Source organism: Lasioglossum baleicum, chromosome 19, assembly GCF_051020765.1.
Source record: "Lasioglossum baleicum chromosome 19, iyLasBale1, whole genome shotgun sequence".
Lineage (NCBI taxonomy): Eukaryota > Metazoa > Arthropoda > Insecta > Hymenoptera > Halictidae > Lasioglossum > Lasioglossum baleicum.
This window is the reverse complement of record NC_134947.1, coordinates 8,327,165-8,348,109: the sequence shown is the minus strand read 5'-3', so window position 1 is coordinate 8,348,109 and position 20,945 is coordinate 8,327,165.

Sequence of the window (20,945 nt, the reverse complement as noted above, 5' to 3'; positions counted from 1 at the left end):
CGGCGGCCATTTGTCATTCGCGGACGCGAAATGAAGTTATTAAGATGGATGCAGCGATACCGGGACTCTGATAGATGGACGAGCGCAAGTACGCTACCGATAAATTTCCGCGATGACGAATTGTCCTCCCGTTTTACCATCGACTCTCCAATTACGTTAATTTCGTAATTAGAGCACGTGCCCGACCGTGCGGGCTTATCTATGCGAACGGCGCGCGGCGCGGAACGTTTTTTGATCGTTGATCATCGCGCGAGCTGAAATTCGCGACACGTCACGTGACAAGAAGACAGGCGTAGCGCGGTATCGACGGGCACGAGGGCGCCTGCAATTTTATTCGATGGATATGTAATAGGGTGGACCTAAGCTATACTTGGAGAAAAATTTTTATCGAGATACAATGCACTGCACCATCCAGAACTATTCCGTTACGTGAGGAAAAAATGTGTGCGAAGTTTCAGGTAAGTTCGTGGCGCATTTAAATCGAAAATTTTGAGAATTTACCGGTGTGCAAAGTCTTGTAAGTCGTATGAATGGTTGACAATGACAACGGCTCGTGCGTTGTACTTTGTCTACACGAGGGCTGGATATAGTATCGCGGCGTTCGAGCGTAAAACTGAACTGTGTGATCTCGACTTCCAGTCGTAACGCGATGTCCGTTAGGCTCCTTTATGCGCGAGAGGTAGGAGTGCGCGGGTTCCCGAAATTTACGGGAACCCGACAGTCGAGTCGAGCCGGAGAAAGTCGAGCGAGCTCGAGCGAGTACTCGAGACATCTGAATGTTCGAGTAGCTTGATCGCATCGAGTAGCTTGATCGCATCGGGTAGCTTGATCGCATCGGGTAGCTTGATCGCATCGGGTAGCTTGATCGCGTCGGATGCTTGATCGTCACGGATAGCCGGAGACATTCGGATTACATTATTACATAGATTAGCCAAACTCGGACGCGATCTTTTTATACTCGTGATTAAACATACGATTCGTAATTCGCACTAATGCGGTCCTAAATTATGTACTCGGTTTTATAAGACGAAATATACAATATATATATATTTCGGTTGTGGATTTCGGTTTCGGCTATGGTTCTGATGATTTCGATGATTTTTTATAATGTTATACAAATCAACATTTTGAACAAATAATTACAAAAATTTGTATTATTATGTATTATTAAACTATTATCTATTATTATTCTTTATTTGAACAATTTTTTAAATAAGTAATCTTTTGTAATATTTACAATTTTATTTATATACTCATTATTTAAATACGTATTTATTATTTAAACAATTATTTAAATAAATGTTTATGCTGCAAAATATAATGTATACAAATCCGTTTGTATACTTATTATTTATATAGCTATTTATTATTATTTATTTAAACAATTTTTAAATAAATAAATTTTTATAATGTATAGAAACTTGTTTATTTTACATTATTTGAATTATTGTTTCAATAAGGATTTATTGTCAAAACGATTATTTAAATAAATAAATATCTGTAATATATATATATTTATATAGGGGGAGTTCCCCTAGCCCCGGACAGCACCTAGTATCGGACATTAGCTGTATCTCAATAATCTGAAATGCAACAAAGTCGTTTTAACCGTCAAAACAAAGGAAAGGCTAAAACAAACGACGTGCGGAAATTGCACGTTTCTGTCGCGTGAACAAAGCCATTAAAATCATTCGACCGTTAGCGTTCTTGTAAAAATATTATAAAAGATTACTTATTTAAAAATATTATAAAAGATTACTTATTTAAAAAATTGTTCAAATAAAGAATAATAATAGGTAATAATACATAATAATACAAATTTTTGTAATTATTTGTTCAAAATGTTGATTTGTATAACATTATAAAAAATCATCAGAATCATAGCCGAAACCGAAATCAAATTTAATCACGAGTATAAAAAGATCGCGTCCGAGTTTGGCTAATCTATGTAATAATGTAATCCGAATGTCTCCGGCTATCCGTGACGATCAAGCATCCGACGCGATCAAGCTACCCGATGCGATCAAGCTACCCGATGCGATCAAGCTACTCGATGCGATCAAGCTACTCGAACATTCAGATGTCTCGAGTACTCGCTCGAGCTCGCTCGACTTTCTCCGGCTCGACCCGAACCCGTATATGCGGGAACCCGCGCACTCCTAGCGAGAGGGCGTTTTGTTGGGATAACGAGGTTGGGAGATCAAATATTACCTTATATATTTAGTATTTATTCAAACTCTACGACACAATGAAATGAACGTCTATCAGTTGTGAGTTACAATAGTATATACTGTTCGTATACAGGGTGTCTCAAAATTAGGTCCGGAGCCGAAAATGGGAGGTTCCTGAGATCATTTCAAGCGACATTTTCCTTTGAAAAAATGTCGTCCGCGGCTTCGTTAACGAGTTATTAACGAAAAACACGGACCAATCAGAGCGCGAGCTAGACGCGTGCAGCCCGGCGCGCCGGCAGCCGAGTGTCGGTGGCACGCCGCGATGTCGTAACGAACAAAAGTTTCTCGATGATGTGAATCCTCGCCAATTTCGATAAGCTTTGGATATGTTGTCAATACCATGATTCTGAACAACATTTCCTTTTACAGTTTCTGTCGATCGGCTTTAGTTTACGACATTATTGTAAAAATTTGTAATTGTAAATCGATCGATGTACTATTTCCTATCCGATTTCGATAATCTTTGGATATGTTGTCAATACCATAATTCTGAACAACATTTCCCTTTACAGTTTCTGTCGATCAGCTTTAGTTTACGATATTATTGTAAAAAATTTGTAATTGTAAATCGATCGATGTATTATTTCCTATCCGATTTCGATAATTTTTGGATATGTTGTCAATACCATGATTCTGAACAACATTTCCCTTTACAGTTTCTGCCGATCGGCTTTAGTTTACGATATTATTGTAAAAATTTGTAATTGTAAATCAATCGATGTACTATTTCCTGTCCGATTTCGATAAGCTTTGGGTATGTTGTCAAGACCATGATTCTGAACAACATTTCCCTTGACGGTTTTTGTCGATCGGCTTTAGTTTACGATATTATTGTAAAAATTTGTAATTGTAAATCGATCGATGTACATACTATCTCCTCGCCGATGTCGATGAGCTTCATTTCAAAGGAAAAAGATATTTAAAACATCGAATTTATAACATATTTCAAAGTCATCGAAATCGGTGAGAACCCACATCATCGGCAACTTTACCCGAACGATAGAAGAAGCACAAACTTATTGAATCAAAAACTCACTTATTCAGCCGTAAATCCATTTGACTACCACATACAACCACCACACTTTTACATAATTGTTGAACTCGTAGCACACTTTTATAACTCGTATCGATATCGAACGAAATTACTTACTCCGACGCGGAAAGAGTTCGATGCTCTTTGCGATGCCGCGCGAAACTGTGCTCTCCCAGCGTACAATGTATTCGATGAAGGCGTCGTTTAAAACAAATGAAATCGTTCCCAAGGAGATATTGATTTTTCGAGAATCATATGATTCTCGAAAACACCGATTCGAAGATTATGTAAAAGTGTGGTGGTTGTATGTGGTAGTCAAATGGATTTACGGCTGAATAAGTGAGTTTTTAATTCAATAAGTTTGTGCTTCTTCTATCGTTCGGGTAAAGTTGCCGATGATGTGGGTCCTCACCGATTTCGATGACTTTGAAATATGTTATAAATTCGATGTTTTAAATATCTTTTTCCTTTGAAATGAAGCTCATCGACATCGGCGAGGAGATAGTATGTACATCGATCGATTTACAATTACAAATTTTTACAATAATATCGTAAACTAAAGCCGATCGACAAAAACCGTCAAGGGAAATGTTGTTCAGAATCATGGTCTTGACAACATATCCAAAGCTTATCGAAATCGGACAGGAAATAATACATCGATTGATTTACAATTACAAATTTTTACAATAATATCGTAAACTAAAGCCGATCGGCAGAAACTGTAAAGGGAAATGTTGTTCAGAATCATGGTATTGACAACATATCCAAAGCTTATCGAAATCGGACAGGAAATAGTACATCGATTGATTTACAATTACAAATTTTTACAATAATATCGTAAACTAAAGCCGATCGACAGAAACTGTAAAGGGAAATGTTGTTCAGAATTATGGTATTGACAACATATCCAAAGATTATCGAAATCGGATAGGAAATAGTACATCGATCGATTTACAATTACAAATTTTTACAATAATGTCGTAAACTAAAGCCGATCGACAGAAACTGTAAAGGGAAATGTTGTTCAGAATCATGGTATTGACAACATATCCAAAGCTTATCGAAATTGGCGAGGAATCACATCATCGAGAAACTTTTGTTCGTTACGACATCGCGGCGTGCCACCGACACTCGGCTGCCGGCGCGCCGGGCTGCACGCGTCTAGCTCGCGCTCTGATTGGTCCGTGTTTTTCGTTAATAACTCGTTAACGAAGCCGCGGCCGACATTTTTTCAAAGGAAAATGTCGCTTGAAATGATCTCAGGAACCTCCCATTTTCGGCTCCGGACCTAATTTTGAGACACCCTGTATAACACAATCAAACAAAATACGGCTAAGTTCGTTAGCTTAGAAATACCTCTTGCAATACTGAAAAAAGCGTTTGTAAAAATTAGTTAAAAAGAACGCTATTTAATTTTAGATGAGTTACATGGTGGGCTAAATTATTCAAACTTGGCCGTTACTTTTTAAACCAATGACCATAAAAGGTGTTAGGTAGCGGCCAAGTTTGAATAATTTAGCCCTCCATGTAACTCTTTAAAAATTAAATAGCGTTCTTTTAAACTAATTTTTACAAACGCTTTTTTCAGAATGGCAAGAGGTATTTCTAAGCTAACGACCTTGGTCGTATTTTGTTTGATCTCACAACTTTTTACGGCCATGAGAACTTGGCTCAGGTTTACAGAATGTTTTTGTTGCGATATTTCATTTTCTCCATACATAACCTACTTCGTAATGTTCTTTTTTTAATACAACCCCTTTAAGGTGTACAATTTTAAACTTTGATAATTATTCCTTTGAGTGTTTGTTATGGTGAACATATGTACCAAATTTCAAGCTTGTAGGTCAATGGGAAGTACCCAAAAGGTTTTGATGATCTGTCAGTCAGTCAGTCAGTGACAAATTTAGCGATTCTTGAGGTCCTATATCTCGGAACCTACTAATGTTGGAAGATTAATGTTTTGTCAATATTGAGACATGATAGCATCTAACAAGTGTACGGAATTACATCTCTCCATCTGCCTCCAGTGCCCAGTTATAAGCCTCTAAAAAACGGCTAAGTTGTTTCGTGTGAAAGGAGGTAGTGGGAGAAACTTGGCTGGTGGCACTACCGGGCACCTGTAGGTATGATACTTTCTGACTGTTACATTGAAATGCAACTATTGACGGTTAGAAAAACTTTAAATGCTGTGAGAGCTGTTACTAGCTCGGTAGGCTGGCTCGGACCAGTGATTCCAGACGGGATACGTTTTTTCGCGCATGCGCGTACAAAACAGTAACGTATCTATGATGAGGCGACCAGGTGACGATGTAGCAGAGCCCTGAGGCCTGAGGCAGCTAGGGAATGTACCGATATAATTGACGGGACGCACAGTGGTCCAAATGGAAGACTTAGCTTAGGATTGCAAAAGTCAAAGAATCAAGCTATCAACACGCATGTCTGTAGAAGTTATCGACAATTTTACTTCTCAAATCAATTATTGTTAAACCTGACAAGCGTTGAAAATAGCAGTATGAAAAATTGTATCGAAATAAAGGACATCCTTTTCACCTGTAATTTATTGTTTAGAACGTTAATATTGATTTTAATTATAATAGCTATAGATATAAAAATAAAATAAAACGATTTTTAGGAACTGTTTAAATAACGCTTCTCAAGGAAATATTAAAAAATTTATTTTTTAAGTTTGTTGTAGGAAATAGTATATATAATATGTATATATATAATATATATGATATATATGATATATCACATTTCAATATTTCATATGTATATACGGTTATATATACATACAAATACATTTGTCATACATTCGTTTTTCAAAATCAGATTATATCAATTTCTTAACGTTCTGTGTGAGGCGCTCAAGGTGCCACATTTCCTCGAGAAGCACACTTTACTGAGGCTGAAAACGCCGCGCATGCGCGAAAAAACGTATCCCGTCTGGAATCACTGGCTCGGACTGAGTTGACCATTCCTTCTTAGGCCCTGTAGTGCGGAAAAAATGGCTACGCTTGAGGTGCAATAAACGGCAGGTCAAAAGAGACCTTTCCTCCTCCGCCTGTTCCGTGCATATCGGTGTATACTCCAACACGTTTATTAGTTTAGGCAGTGGTGCTGTGTCACCGATTGCCTTGAGAAAAGAAGATGCACTGATTGATTCCTGCCGAAGAAGTTGCGTTTCCCAATCAGCACACTTTTGACCAGGCTTGCCATATTCCGCGCGTGCCAGGCCCCTTACCGCTGCGCCCCTCGCCCATCTGCTGGGCTAAGCCCGCCTGGCTTGCCCCACTCGTCGCCACGCGTGCGCGTTGAGCAAGCTAACGGGTGTCCCATAAAGACTTCACTTTCACCCAAGCCAAGCCGTCCGTGGCGTCGCGCGGAACAAAAGAACGCCCGTTAGGTTCCCTACCTGCTCCCACTGGCGAGGAGTGGGGCAAGCCAGGCAGGCTTAGCCCAGCAGATGGGCGAGGGGCGCAGCGGTAAGGGGCCTGGCACGCGCGGAATATGGCAAGCCTGCTTTTGACTGTATGTGCCTCCTTGCCGTGACAACCAAGTATTGCTGAGAGCTGACAAAAAGATCCCCGGGCGGGGGGCACAGAGGCAAGAGGGGTCTCCAACTAGCGCCGCCTACCCCCACCTCTGACGGTCCCGTACTCGCCGCGTGACCACGCCCTTTCAGCTGCTACGTCACACGACGCATAGTAGCAGGATTCCCGTATTTACGGAGGGCTACGATGTTTCACGACTTACAGCCAATATTCAATGCCGTGAATACGAGGATCCTATTGCAGTCATGAAAAGTGACAATTTACACAAGGAGAATGCAAAGCCTTCGCGTCACAGATTTAGTTGTGACTTTACAGAGTTACAGATCTCGTTCCCCTGATTACGAATATACCCCATTATTGGGGCAACTATTCAGTAATTTTCGAGATATTTGCAAATTAAAGTTTTGTGGACGCAACATGTCAGTTTACATAGTTCACTCTTTTACTAAGTAATGGTGTGGCGTAGCGGCAGCGAGCTGAACTGCTATGCCGTGGGCTCGGGTTCGAGTCCCGTCGTAGTAACTTTTTTTATACTTTTTTTTTTAGCTTTTTACATTAGAGACAGAGAGCGAGAGAGCGGGAGAGAGCGAGAGATATATATATATACAGGGTGTCCCAAAACAAGTGAAAATCCCGAAAGGGGGTGGTTCCTGAGACCATTCTAAGAGACATTTTCCTTTGCACCAATGTCAACTGCGGCTTTGTTTAGGAGTTATTAACGAAAAACACGGACCAATCAGAGCGCGACCTAGACACGAGTTGGCACAGTAGTCATGGCGCGCCAACTGTCTATTGGCCGACTATGCCAACTCGCGTCTAGGTCGCGCTCTGATTGGTCAGTGTTTTTCGTTAATAACTCGTAAACAAAGCCACGGATAACATTTTTGCAAAGGAAAATGTTGCTTCAAATGATCTCAGGAACCTCCCATTTCCGGCTGTCGAAGGAATCTTGGGACACCCTGTATAAAATACAGTGTAATTAAATTAGCACAACTCTGGTTGCAAGTGGGATGGAACCAATCCCAGCATGATTTCAATGGTTGGGTTATTTCGAATTAATTTATCGTATTTTTCGATTAATTCGCTGGTTTATGCGGGGTGTAACACCAGAACGAAAAGAATAGGAGGAAATATCCGTGACAGAGTATTTACAAGCGATTATATTCCTCTCTTCTCGGTTCAATTTACGCGTACGAACGGAAACCAACGAACACGGTAGGTACACGAACTCGCGGCAACACGAAAGCAATCAAATTATCGCGCGTGAAATCTGTGTCGACAGGAGGACGAGGCGGCATGGCAGCGCCGCGCCGACCGCGTTTATCATTCATTTCGCTTTTATTGTTCGATCGGTCGTCGATAGCTCTCTCCAGCGGAGAATTAAAACTTCGCCGGCTGCCAAGAACGGGCAATTCCCGGTCGTTTTAACGACATCGTTAATCCCCGCCCGTGGAAATGCAAAGAAAACCAGTGCCGGGCGTAAATCTTCGGTCGGGACGCGATCGCGATCGCTATAAACCATTCCGTTCGGGGAACATTAAGCGCGCGAACTTTGTCCATGTGGTAAACGCTTCTGTTTCCCACTTTCAATTTTTCGCCGAGTAAATCCATGATAACGCCCAGAGGCCGTCGGAGACTGATGAATCTCGCGTTTCTACTATACGAGTTTCTTAGAAAAGAGTATACATTGCTGTTTATGCAGAGAATTTCAGGAGGATGACTAGGACTATCCTGACGAGGATATACACTGAGCGACGAGCACAAAAGAACTGAGCACGTTTTCGATTAACTGTCGAACAAACCAGATTGAATTTATTGTCTCGCACTGGTGGTTGAACACTCCGTAACACGAATGGTGTGTTATAAACGTACGTTCGAAAAATGCCGAAGCCGGACCTCGAGGAATCCACGTGGATTGGTATAACAAGAATTACGCAGAAGCGATAAGCGCGTGGGTTTCATACGATATATCTCGATAGAAAATGAGTCGTAGTCCGCTGTATCGAAGACAATAGCCCAAATATTATGGAGATGAGCGGTCGACACGCAATTTTACAATTACCGGGAAGTTCGAAGACTGAACAATTGCTCTAAAGGTGGGATCTCCTAAACGCGTTTGGACGCAGCGTTTTGTTATCCCAGCGCCTTTTATACTTGATCAGAACTGCGTCTAGGCGTGAGCCATTGCGTCTAGACGGTGCGTTTACGGCAAGAAACAACATCGCATTATCCTATCGTGGAATATTCTAGAATATTCTACGACGAATCTAGTATGGATCGCAAAACGCTACATCCAGACGCGCTTAGCAGATCCTGCCTTTAGTGAGGACCGAAGAGTGTATTAATGAAAGTTCGAATAAATAGGACGTATATCATTGATAGCAATGGAATCAATTACTCAAACAATGACATGAAAGGTGTGTACTCATTATTTCAAATAAACCATTACAAAATTCGGCTGAACTTCACACGAGGAAACCAGAAATTTTTAACCTTTTTAAAATGTAATCCTGTGCAAACTAAAGACGGGTGAGACAAGATGAGTCTCGAAGGAACCTGAGAGAGATAAGGATGAAACGAACGAACAAGGGTGATTGATAGAACTGATAGGAAAGTGTAACAAAACCAAGATATATTGTAACAAATAAATATATACAACAAGGAGTGAACAAGATTGTCATAAGATCGCGAAGTCCGCGAGTGTACGAAGCGAAACGGAAAGGAATTAGTCAGCCGATCGACGCGACGGCTAGCTGTATTAACGGCTTGATACAGAAGACGAAGATGTAAGAGGCGAGAGCAGATGCTTAAATAGTACAAAGATAAGACTAATCTAATTAAACGCAAGCGCAACTCTATTTATACAGTCCGCGACAATACTATAAGACATCACTTAAAACGAAATAATTATGTGTTATATGACAGAACTTCATCGTCTTTCGTACAGAGTGATATTAGTTACTTCCGGAAACGTCGTTTAACGCAGTGTTTTCGTTAGTATTTCTAAGAATTTGAAAGTAACACCAACGTACCTTTTATTAACTGCGACAAAACTATAAGACAGGTAATGTTTTTGTAAAAAATTAACACGCACAGCTTATTTTTATCGGTTATTAATATTTTGTGTTGCCAACTTTATCCTTTATGACATGTAATATTCTCTTTGGAATAGATTTATACAAGTTTTATTAATCGTTTTTTGCTTAATCTTCTTCCATAACATTTCGACGCAGTTTTTCAATTGTTCTACAGTACTAAACTGGTAGAATAAACCTCCCTGACTAGTATTCCCCAAAGGTTTTCAATGATATTTAAGTCAGGAGATCTCGCTGGCCATGGTAAAACGTCTATTTCCTTATTTTTAAAGTAGGCCTGTACTATCTTTGCCGAATGCACAGCTGCATTGTCTTGTTGGAAAATGTATTTCTGGTTGGCTATGGACTGATCATGTTCTGACAAGTGCTTGTCAATAACATCTATGTATTTCCTGCTGTTTAATTTTGTGGGAATAAATTCAATTTCACTTCTTTCATGATATCCCATAGCCGCCCAAATCATTATTCCTCCTCCACCCATTTGTCGTCTTTGCAGTGTCAATTCCTCTTTTCTTAAATCGTGAAAATAATCATTTAGATTATCAGGGCCATGTAAAGTAAACCGTTTCTCGTCGGAAAAGATTACTTTCCTCCATTTCTTACACCAATGCATGCGTTGTTCCGCAAACTCTAATCTGGCTTCTTCATGACGATTAGTTAGCGGCGGTCTTTTCAAAATTTTACTCCTTTTAAAATTATTTGAAGCCTTTATTATTCGTTCTACTGTCCTGACACTTGTTTTTACGCCAGTTTCTGCCGCAATTTGTCGTCCCGTTAATGTAGAGCTCGATGCATGTCATAAAATATTCCGTCTGTCTTGTGCAGTTGTCAACTTTAGACGGCCTCCTGGATACTTTTTACCATAGTTTTCACTATTTTTTATATAATTATAAACTACACAACGGCTTCTTCCAAGAATTTTAGAAATTTTTGCCACTGAATGATTTTCATTTCGCAAATTATTGATAATTTCAATCTCTGTTTCATTTAGTTTTTTTCCTCGTGGCATTTTGCATGAACACAAGTATTGCAAGTTGATTAATATTTTTCAGGTATATTTCATCGATGATCTTTTCGCTTTCACTGTTTGCGAGTAACTGTCTTATAGATTTGTCGCGGCTATAAAGAAGTCAAGCTTGTGTAGCTTTCAAGTTCATAGAAATACTAACGAAAACGCAGTGTTTTCGACGTCTCCAGAAGTAACTAATAACACTCTGCATGAAAGACGATGAAAAGTTCTTTCAAATAATACATAATTATTTCGTTTTTTAAGTGTTGAATTCAATGAAGCGACTGAATTTCGAATTACGAAATAATTGAATACAATACAATTGAATTACCTGGCAATTATATTAGGACCTTGAATAAGTTCTCGCTGTTTCTTCAAAGATGGCAGTAGCAGTACCCCGTCCGTGAAATTTCGAATGGTAACACACATGCAAGGCAGTAGTGTATCTAACCTTAAATTTCAGTGTATGGTAGTTCACTTTAGCGTAAACAAAGTAATTTTTTCTTAGTTCTGAAAATGTCTACTTTTGTGCCAAATAAAGTGTATTTGCGGGGAATTTTATTGCACTACTTTATTCAAAAGAAATCTGCAGCTGAAGCACATAGAATTCTTGTTGAGACTTATGGTGACAATGCTTTGTCGGATACGACATGCAGAGACTGGTTTCGACGCTTCAAAAATAATGATTTTGAACTTGAGGATAAAGAACGTTCTGGCGCACCGAAAAAATTTGAAGACGAAAAGTTGGAGGAATTACTCGATCAAGACCGATGTCAGACGCTAGCAGAACTTGGAAAAACATTACAAGTAGATGAGTCAACTGTTTCAAAACGTTTAAAAGTTTTAGGAATGATCCAGAAGCAAGGACATTGGGTACCGTATGAATTGAAGCCGAGAGACGTCGAACGGCGTTTTCTCACGTATGAACTACTGCTTCAACGGCAGAAAAGAAAAGGTTTTTTTGAACCGCATCGTGACTGGCGATGAAAAGTGGATACACTACGATAATCCAAAGCGTAGAAAATCGAGGGGTAAGCCCGGCCATGCATCAACATCGTCTGCAAAACCAAATATCCATGGTTCGAAGCTTCTTCTCTGTATTTGGTGGGATCAGCAGGGTGTAATTTATTAAGAGCTGCTCAAACCGAATGAGACTATCACGGGGGAGCGCTATCGACTTCAATTGATGCGTTTAAGTCGAGCCTTAAAAGAAAAACGGCCGCTATACGAGCAGAGACACGACAAAGTGGTTTTGCTACATGACAACGCTCGGCCTCATGTTGCAAAATCAGTGAAAACCTACCTGGAAACGCTTCAATGGGAAGTTCTACCCCACCCGCTGTATTCACCTGACATAGCCCCTTCTGATTTTCACCTATTCCGTTCGATGGCACATGGCCTAGCTGACCAGCGCTTTCATTCTTATGAAGAAGCTAAAACATGGATCGATTCTTGGATAGCCTCAAAAGACATGTCGTTTTTCCGACGCGGAATTCATATACTACCAGAAAGATGGGAGAAAGTGGTCGCTAGTGATGGGCAATACTTTGAATGAAATGTTTTTGTTCCTTATAATTTAAATAAAGCTTTTATTTTGTAAAAGAAACAGCGAGAACTTATTCAAGGTCCTAATAATTCGTGAAGTAATTCAATAGTAACGCAACACAACTCTGCTTGCAACTCCGTTACGCAACTCGGTTAACGACGAGACAGTTCATTTTGCGTTTCGCCTGGAAGAATCGTCGTCGACGGTTTAATTAAAAAGGGCCATAGGCTCCATGGTCGATGGTCGAATCCAGTCGAGGTGCGAACAACCGTCTCGCGAGATCTGTAAAACGTTTCGCGAGAACCAGGCTCTGGCCGCAATTATCGCTCTGCTGCTGGGAACTTTCTCCGTTGAACCTGTTGATGCCAGTTCCGTCGATGTTTTTCGCGCGGAGCTGCGACGAACTCGAGGACACGATCGTTCCGTGCCCGCGGGGCTTTCGCAGTTAACAAACTACCCTTTTCCTGCGCAACGATACTTCTCTTCGGAGAATGTCCCGCGTGACGATAAGCGTAGCCGGATTACCAGCGTTGTCCTTGAAACGTATGCTATTCGCAAGAGGTGTTCGCCAGGGAGGTACAATTAGCAGGGCGGTAAAGCCGGGGCGTGGATGTTACTAATTTTCTCGCGCTTTTCCGCGAACAGAACAGCTAATGAGGGATGGTCGCGGGCTGATGTTTAGTTAATTAATTAACGTGTCTACGTTTTCGGCGGAGCGCGCGGTATGGTCGACGCTCGCGCGCCCGCATATCGGGGTGTTTGTTGCAGAAGTTGCATCAGTTAATTACATCTCACTAGATTAAGGGGAGGATCGTGTTCCATTCCCAGCCCACTGTACTCCGGATGATGGAGGAATGACAGGAAAGTTCGCGGGAACAAATTGGATGGTCCGGGTGGGAACGCTAGATAGGAATCAAATTACATTTTGGTGGTGGACAGATCGAATTTAAATATTTGTCGAGTACTACACGTTGGATTTGAGTTAGGTTCGGGTAGCGCGTCGGTTGCTGTTACTTTTTCCTCGGGTTCTGTTCATTTCAATCCGGAACCGAGAACACCAGAGAAACTTCCATTCTCGCAGAGAGGAAACTTGATACGAGGGGCTAATTTCGTTACGAACCTTCGACATACTTCTTCACATAGAAATGTCACTTCGCGAAGACACTACTCTGTATGGTAACGTTTTACTAAGATAAATGCGCGCATACCCAACGGCGCCACGGATTAAGTAGTCTCATCTCCAAAACATAAATGCGAGGGGAGCGCGCGTTTCCAGCGACGAGGACCAGCCAGTGGATTAAGTAGCTTCGTTCACGTCCGGGGAAAAAAAGGGAGTAAGGACGAGGAGATATCCTCCGTGTGAAGAGTTTCTATCTTTCTTCTCGTCGTTGTTGAGAGCGACAATTTTTTCCAACGGCCCGGCAGTGTCGGGGATCTCGCTTAATCGTCCTTCCTCCTTCCTTCCGGCATTTCTCTCGAGCGTTTTGCACCGGCTCCTACTTGTCAACGTCCACCATCCGACCACGAGCAGATAAATAATTTTGCCCCGTTCGCAGAGTGATTTTCAGCCACTGTCTCGTCCCGGCACGGTAGCGGAGACACCGGGGCTCTATAACTTCCAATTTTGAAGAAACATCCCAAGTAGCACCGTACGTCCATAGAACGAACGTTTCACGTCCAGTTTATGGCCAAACGTCCTACGTCCCATTCCGTACATTCGAAGAATGTCACTAGGACTTGGATTTTAGACGTTCTAGGAATGTCGCCACAGTACGTACACAGGATGTCCAACAACGTAAGTGGTACCTCGCTGGGACATCCAGAGAACGTTACTAGGACATGTGGACATTCCCTGGACGTTCTCGGAATGTCCTGAATGTTCGAAACGAACTGGACGGACATAGGATATCCCTGTGCTAGTTGGGATATACGAGGTGTGATAGAAAAAAGATTAAACCGACTTCGAAGAAATGCACTAAAAAGTACAAAATAATTTCCATTTAATTTATGTGAATACACACAAACTTAAATACATTACAATCTTTTCGGAGGCGGCGCAAAAATTAAAAATTTTCCAAATGACAGATGTTGCTGATTTCGTAATTTCCCAACCCAGAATTTCATCCAATTCTGAGGTTGGACGTAAACGGAAATTTCGCCCAACAAAATGTTAATCGATATTCAGTCGTCTATAAATCTCGATAGAAAAAAATTACAAAACATTTTTTCTTAATAAAACATTATGGTCACTTTAATTTTATAAATGTCTCTATATGTATTTTTTATAATACATTGTTGTAGCTGACGTCAAGACGAATCCAACGACCTATGTTACTATGGTTTTAAGTCTTAAAATAATAATGCTTAAATAGTTTTGACCAGTTAGATTCGCGATTCCGACCACCATGCGTCGCTCGGTTTCATTTTGATTTACGTATGCGCGCACCTCTGTTACATAAGAACAAAAGCAGAGTTCGTCAAAGCGTAAACTGATTTTCTGTTAATAACGGCAATTGAAACGTGGCTGTTGATTGGATTGCAAGTTCATTTCTACAGTTGTTAATTACGAGTCGCTGTAATTATCCAAATTGCAGGCACGAGCCGGTAACAATGGACGATTATGTAAAGTTACACGTAATTGGTACATTTTAGTCGCTGAACACTAAATGCGGAATCTGCCGCAGTTCTCGCTAATAATCATTTTCAAATATTCAAATTTCAATGTTCTCTACAATCGAACACAAGTTTCAATTAGCGCTTGAAGCCTCTGCTACTACAGCGAGCAATCGTTCATTTGTTCTCGAAAATATTAGGAGCTTGAATAAGTTCTCGCTGTTTCTTTTACAAAATAAAAGCTTTATTTAAATTATAAGGAACAAAAACATTTCATTCAAAGTATTGCCCATCACTAGCGATCACTTTCTCCCATCTTTCTGGTAGTATATGAATTCCGCGTCGGAAAAACGACATGTCTTTTGAGGCTATCCAAGAATCGATCCATGTTTTAGCTTCTTCATAAGAATGAAAGCGCTGGTCAGCTAGGCCATGTGCCATCGAACGGAATAGGTGAAAATCAGAAGGGGCTATGTCAGGTGAATACGGCGGGTGGGGTAGAACTTCCCATTGAAGCGTTTCCAGGTAGGTTTTCACTGGTTTTGCAACATTAGGCCGAGCGTTGTCATGTAGCAAAATCACTTTGTCGTGTCTCTGCTCGTATAGCGGCCGTTTTTCTTTTAAGGCTCGACTTAAACGCATCAATTGAAGTCGATGGCGCTCCCCCGTGATAGTCTCATTCGGTTTGAGCAGCTCATTATAAATTACACCCTGCTGATCCCACCAAATACAGAGAAGAAGCTTCGAACCATGGATATTTGGTTTTGCAGACGATGTTGATGCATGGCCGGGCTTACCCCACGAATTTCTACGCTTTGGATTATCGTAGAGTGTATCCACTTTTCATCGCCAGTCACGATGCGGTGCAAAAAACCTTTTCTTTTCTGCCGTTGAAGCAGTAGTTCACACGTGAGAAAACGCCGTTCGACGTCTCCCGGCTTCAATTCATACGGTACCCAATGTCCTTGCTTCTGGATCATTCCTAAAACTTTTAAACGTTTTGAAACAGTTGACTCATCTACTTGTAATGTTTTTCCAAGTTCTGCTAGCGTCTGACATCGGTCTTGATCGGGTAATTCCTCCAACTTTTCGTCTTCAAATTTTTTCGGTGCGCCAGAACGTTCTTTATCCTCAAGTTCAAAATCATTATTTTTGAAGCGTCGAAACCAGTCTCTGCATGTCGTATCCGACAAAGCATTGTCACCATAAGTCTCAACAAGAATTCTATGTGCTTCAGCTGCAGATTTCTTTTGAATAAAGTAGTGCAATAAAATTCCCCGCAAATACACTTTATTTGGCACAAAAGTAGACATTTTCAGAACTAAGAAAAAAATTACTTTGTTTACGCTAAAGTGAACTACCATACACTGAAATTTAAGGTTAGATACACTACTGCCTTGCATGTGTGTTACCATTCGAAATTTCACGAACGGGGTACTGCTACTGCCATCTTTGAAGAAACAGCGAGAACTTATTCAAGGTCCTAATAATTTTCGACGATTTAGCGCAGAGGTGCCAAATTAGCGGCCCTGTCGCACAGTAGGCCGGATCCTAAAGGCCTAAAGGACGGTGCATATACTGGACTTATAAGTACGGAGGGTAGAAACGAAAGACGGAGAGGAAGTCGACCTCTAAAACGTCCTTCAGCTAACTTGGGAGGCGAACGTGGTGATGCAATCTACATATGGTACATAGGTAAATTTTTAAGTTACACGGTCACATTACATTTTATATCTGTACATTATAGACCGACTTTGTCTCTATGCGTTAAATTGTTTGATCAAGATTATATTATACAGTCTCGTACGAAGATGATAGTATTGTAGTCATGCTTGTCATGCTTCACATCACAACGTTCAGCGCGTATTGAATTTGAATTTGGCGCTCTTCCATCGCCTACTTGTCCCCATTCATTCCTGTATTCTCATATTGTTATGACATGCATGGAAAATTCCATGTAAAATACCGTTGGTCCTCGGGACACTTCTACAAGTCGCGAAAAACTGTTCTTACTAGAACATGATGAAAATCAGATAATTGACGCTAAGTTGTCATCGAAGCGACAAGTTTTAGGAGTGCTATTTTATAATTTGCGGAAAGTGAAATTGAACCTTCGGTCTAGTGCACACCTTGTTGTTAAAGAAGTGGAAGTGTTGTGGGGAAAGGCCAGAATTCCAGTTCAGTTAAACAGTCGCTGCGTCGAAGAATTGGAGTCATTATACCACAAGTGGAAGGTCTTACAAAAGAGTTGTAAACGACGATCCCAGATACAAGATCAACAGGAACAAGAGTTTCTTGATCAATTAGTGATTTTTAGTAGCGGCGATTATTATAAAAAATTTGTCATTTTACCAACTAATGTGGCCGATCACATGCAAGAGGACATTTCAGGTTTTATATCAGACGAAAGTCGAAAATTTTGTAGTAGATTTAATATATTGACAGAATTTTTAAAAAAAGATCCAATAGTTTGGCAAGATGAAGAATCCTACAAACTAGGTTTAGATATAGTTAAGGCTTTACCTGTGGTCAATGATTCGGCAGAAAGAGCCGTTAAGCTAATACAGGATTACAATCAAATTTTAGCTCGCAATGAGGAAGAAAAGCAGTTGGTACTGCAAATGGTAAAAGATTACCGCCAGCAATATTCTGACGCAACAAAAACTACAATAGCGAAAAACGTGTAAATATAAAATAGAGTTCTTTAGTGTAAGAAAAATCGAACGTCGAGGGTCCGCAGCACAGGCGGACCACACAGCTACCTCCCTCTCAGGAAGATCCCAGAAGGGTAGCGTCATAAAATACGCTGACAGCGCGGGTCCTTACAGCCACTTCGGGCCTGAGGACCCACTCTTCCCGTGATCGCGAATGTGATGCAACATAGCTCTTCCAGTGACTGTTGTCAAATTTGGATTCTCTCTCTAGCTTTTGTATTGTTTGTCTGTTCATTTAATAAAACACATTCTTGGCGAGCGGCTTCACCGTCGATTTGCGTATGATTTGGTGACCCGCTCTGTCCTTCCCATCCTACAAGCGGATAGTCTTACATTAGAATATAAGAAATAGTTCCTTATTACTATTCTGTAGAATTCACATATTATAGTACAATACAAAATTAAATATCTCTGTTATTTGTGGTTATACGAAAAAATGTGGAGAATGGAGAATGTTGCACTGTTCAATATGGTAAATATAATGGCATAAAAAAATTTTTTTTTTTAAATCAAATTTTCGAAATTTCGAGGTCATCGTTATTTTTTTTTAATGAACGTCATATAATTTTTCCATATTCTTATTTAGAAAAAAATTACAAATCCAACGATATATAATACTTTATAGTTACGATGAATTTCAAAATTTTCATTTTAAATGCGCCACGTGATCCTTTTTTCCGATCGATCTCAAACTTTGCGCAAATTTTTTTTTCACCAGAAGGAACCATTCTGGGAGCGTCGTGCTTTGTATCTCCATAAAAATTTTTCGCCAAGTATAGCTTAGGTCCACCCTAACGGAACACGCATCACGTGACCGGGCCGTGACGGAAACGTTGGGAATAGCGTCGTAGAAGGGGAAAGTAAAGTGGGGACGCACAAGTCTTAATCCGGCGACTCTGCTCGGCAGTGAACCGATCTCCTTTGGGAGAATTAATGATGGCCTTGGCCAGCCGGGAGAGAATTATACGAGGAACGATCCTCTCGACGCGGAAAAAAAGGAGCTCGCCGCTGTCATAGTGGCTTGAGTCACCAATTACTATCAATTAACCCAGTGCCGCTGATTGGTACGTATCCCGTCGGTAACGCACGTTTCGTTTTCTGTAATTTAAACGGCCGAATTAGGCACGGCTGACGATTCTTCAGGTGATTACCACCGAGTATCTTGTTACCGGTCTCGTTACGCGTAGCAAAGAGTGCGACGATGAACGAGACTGAACGCGGGAATAGTAATAAGCTTTAAAGAACCGTGTCCTCAATTGAGGAGACGCATCTGAACTTGAGAAAAGGACGGGGGCAGAAGAGAGCGAGCGCGCGCGCGCGAGCCTCTGACGAATTAATACCTTTTGCGGCGTAATCCGACGTAACCGTTGAAATCTTTCGTTCGGCTAGTTTCTTTTTTCGCTGGAAGTTCGATGGTCTCAGTTATCCGCAGAGAGCGGAAAATCAATCTTCCTCGCGGTTTTTGGTACCGCGCGCTCACGACCTTCTCGATATTTCTGTGCTGCACCGAGGAAGCGAAGAAACCCTTGGGAACTTCGGAGCCTTTAATCTTGCCGATATGTTTACAAAACCAACGACAAGAAACGTGGAAGCGGACGCGAGTCGTGAGTTCCAAGCGCAAAAATAAATTCATCCGAGGAACCCGGCACGGTTTAAAGAAGAAAAAAATCAATAAATATCGTGTGGCACGAACGCGAGCGATTGCTAAAAGCGCAACTCAAACCGGAGACTTCTAAATACGGGGACGATCAAATATCCTCGCGCCCCGAGGGCCGATAGTTAGGTTGGCCGATCGAATTTACCCCTGGGAACGAACGAACGAACTTCGTAAACAGCAGCTACATACTAAGCGGGCTAATATCCAACGGGAAATAAAATATCGTCCAGCGCCCGGTAATTTTCCTCCGGCCATTAAACTATTACCGGAATTTCGAAATTTCCTCGGAAACTCGGACTTGCTCCCGTTGTTCCAATGTAATTATCGCCACGGTTACCTTGATAATGAATCGACAAGCCCGACACGGCACAGTGAAACGGAAAAACTTGTTCTATACCTTTCACGGGATTTCGCGGATCGGCTAACTGAATTTGAATCTCAAATAAGGGTCTGTGTTACATTTTCGACTTTCCGAGATGACGCGGTTTTTCAGTTTAAAGTTGTACCTTCTTTTTTTAGGGCTGTGGGGAAACATCGTTACGTAGAACCCCCAAAGATGGAAGATAGGGGATAATGTAGGACTCGGCCTTCCCTAAGGTGAAAGTTGGGGAGAAACGGGACCCCCCCCCCCCATACCCACTAAAACCCCACCGCCCAAGGCCTAGCTGACCCATCTCTCCACTGCACTGGGCCAGATGGAACACTACCCACGGTCCTACTATTCGCATTTGACAGTGGTGGTGCTTCGCGCATCATATCGGGTCTCACTTGGCCACGCTGGACATATCCTTTCCCATAAAGTTTAAAGTTGTACCTGTTTATGGAGTAAACGTACCTATAACTGCGGGTGTACGTTTCACTGCGGTATTTTTTCCCAATGAGATTTAAATACATAAAGGTAAATATATAGGGGCTCGAGCCCAGGGCCTACAGGCCGGCCCGATATTCTGCCCATTTGCAAGGATGCGAGATTCGCGTTCTCGTTTCGTGATAATACAAACACGGGGTTTTGTCAGTAGTCAAAAACGCCAGATAAAAGATCAATCTAGGAAGCAATCGCCCTCAAAGCCTTATTTTTTTTACTTTAACGACATCTGCCACATTCATGCGACCCACCTTGTGTTCTGTACGCTGGCATCGGCCTGATTGGCCACATTAGTGTGACCGTGCTGCCCTCTCAAAAACAGGCTGAATCCCGGCCCGGCCCGTCCCGGCCTGCAGGCCCAGCAAAGTTCATTTATGACAAAAAATGCGGAATAAACTTGCATTTCCAGAAGGTGTGCTATTGGTATCAATACAATGCTGCAATCTTCTTATCACGGATTGAGTAGTATTTCCTATCACTTCGGCACTCATTGAATCACATACTCTAACAATTTATTGTACAAATGTATTCAATTGTACGGCGTGTAGGGTGAGAGCGTTGACGATATCTTACAGCAACGTATTTACTAAACCTGGCAATGACAAATAGACACTTGTGGACGACATCG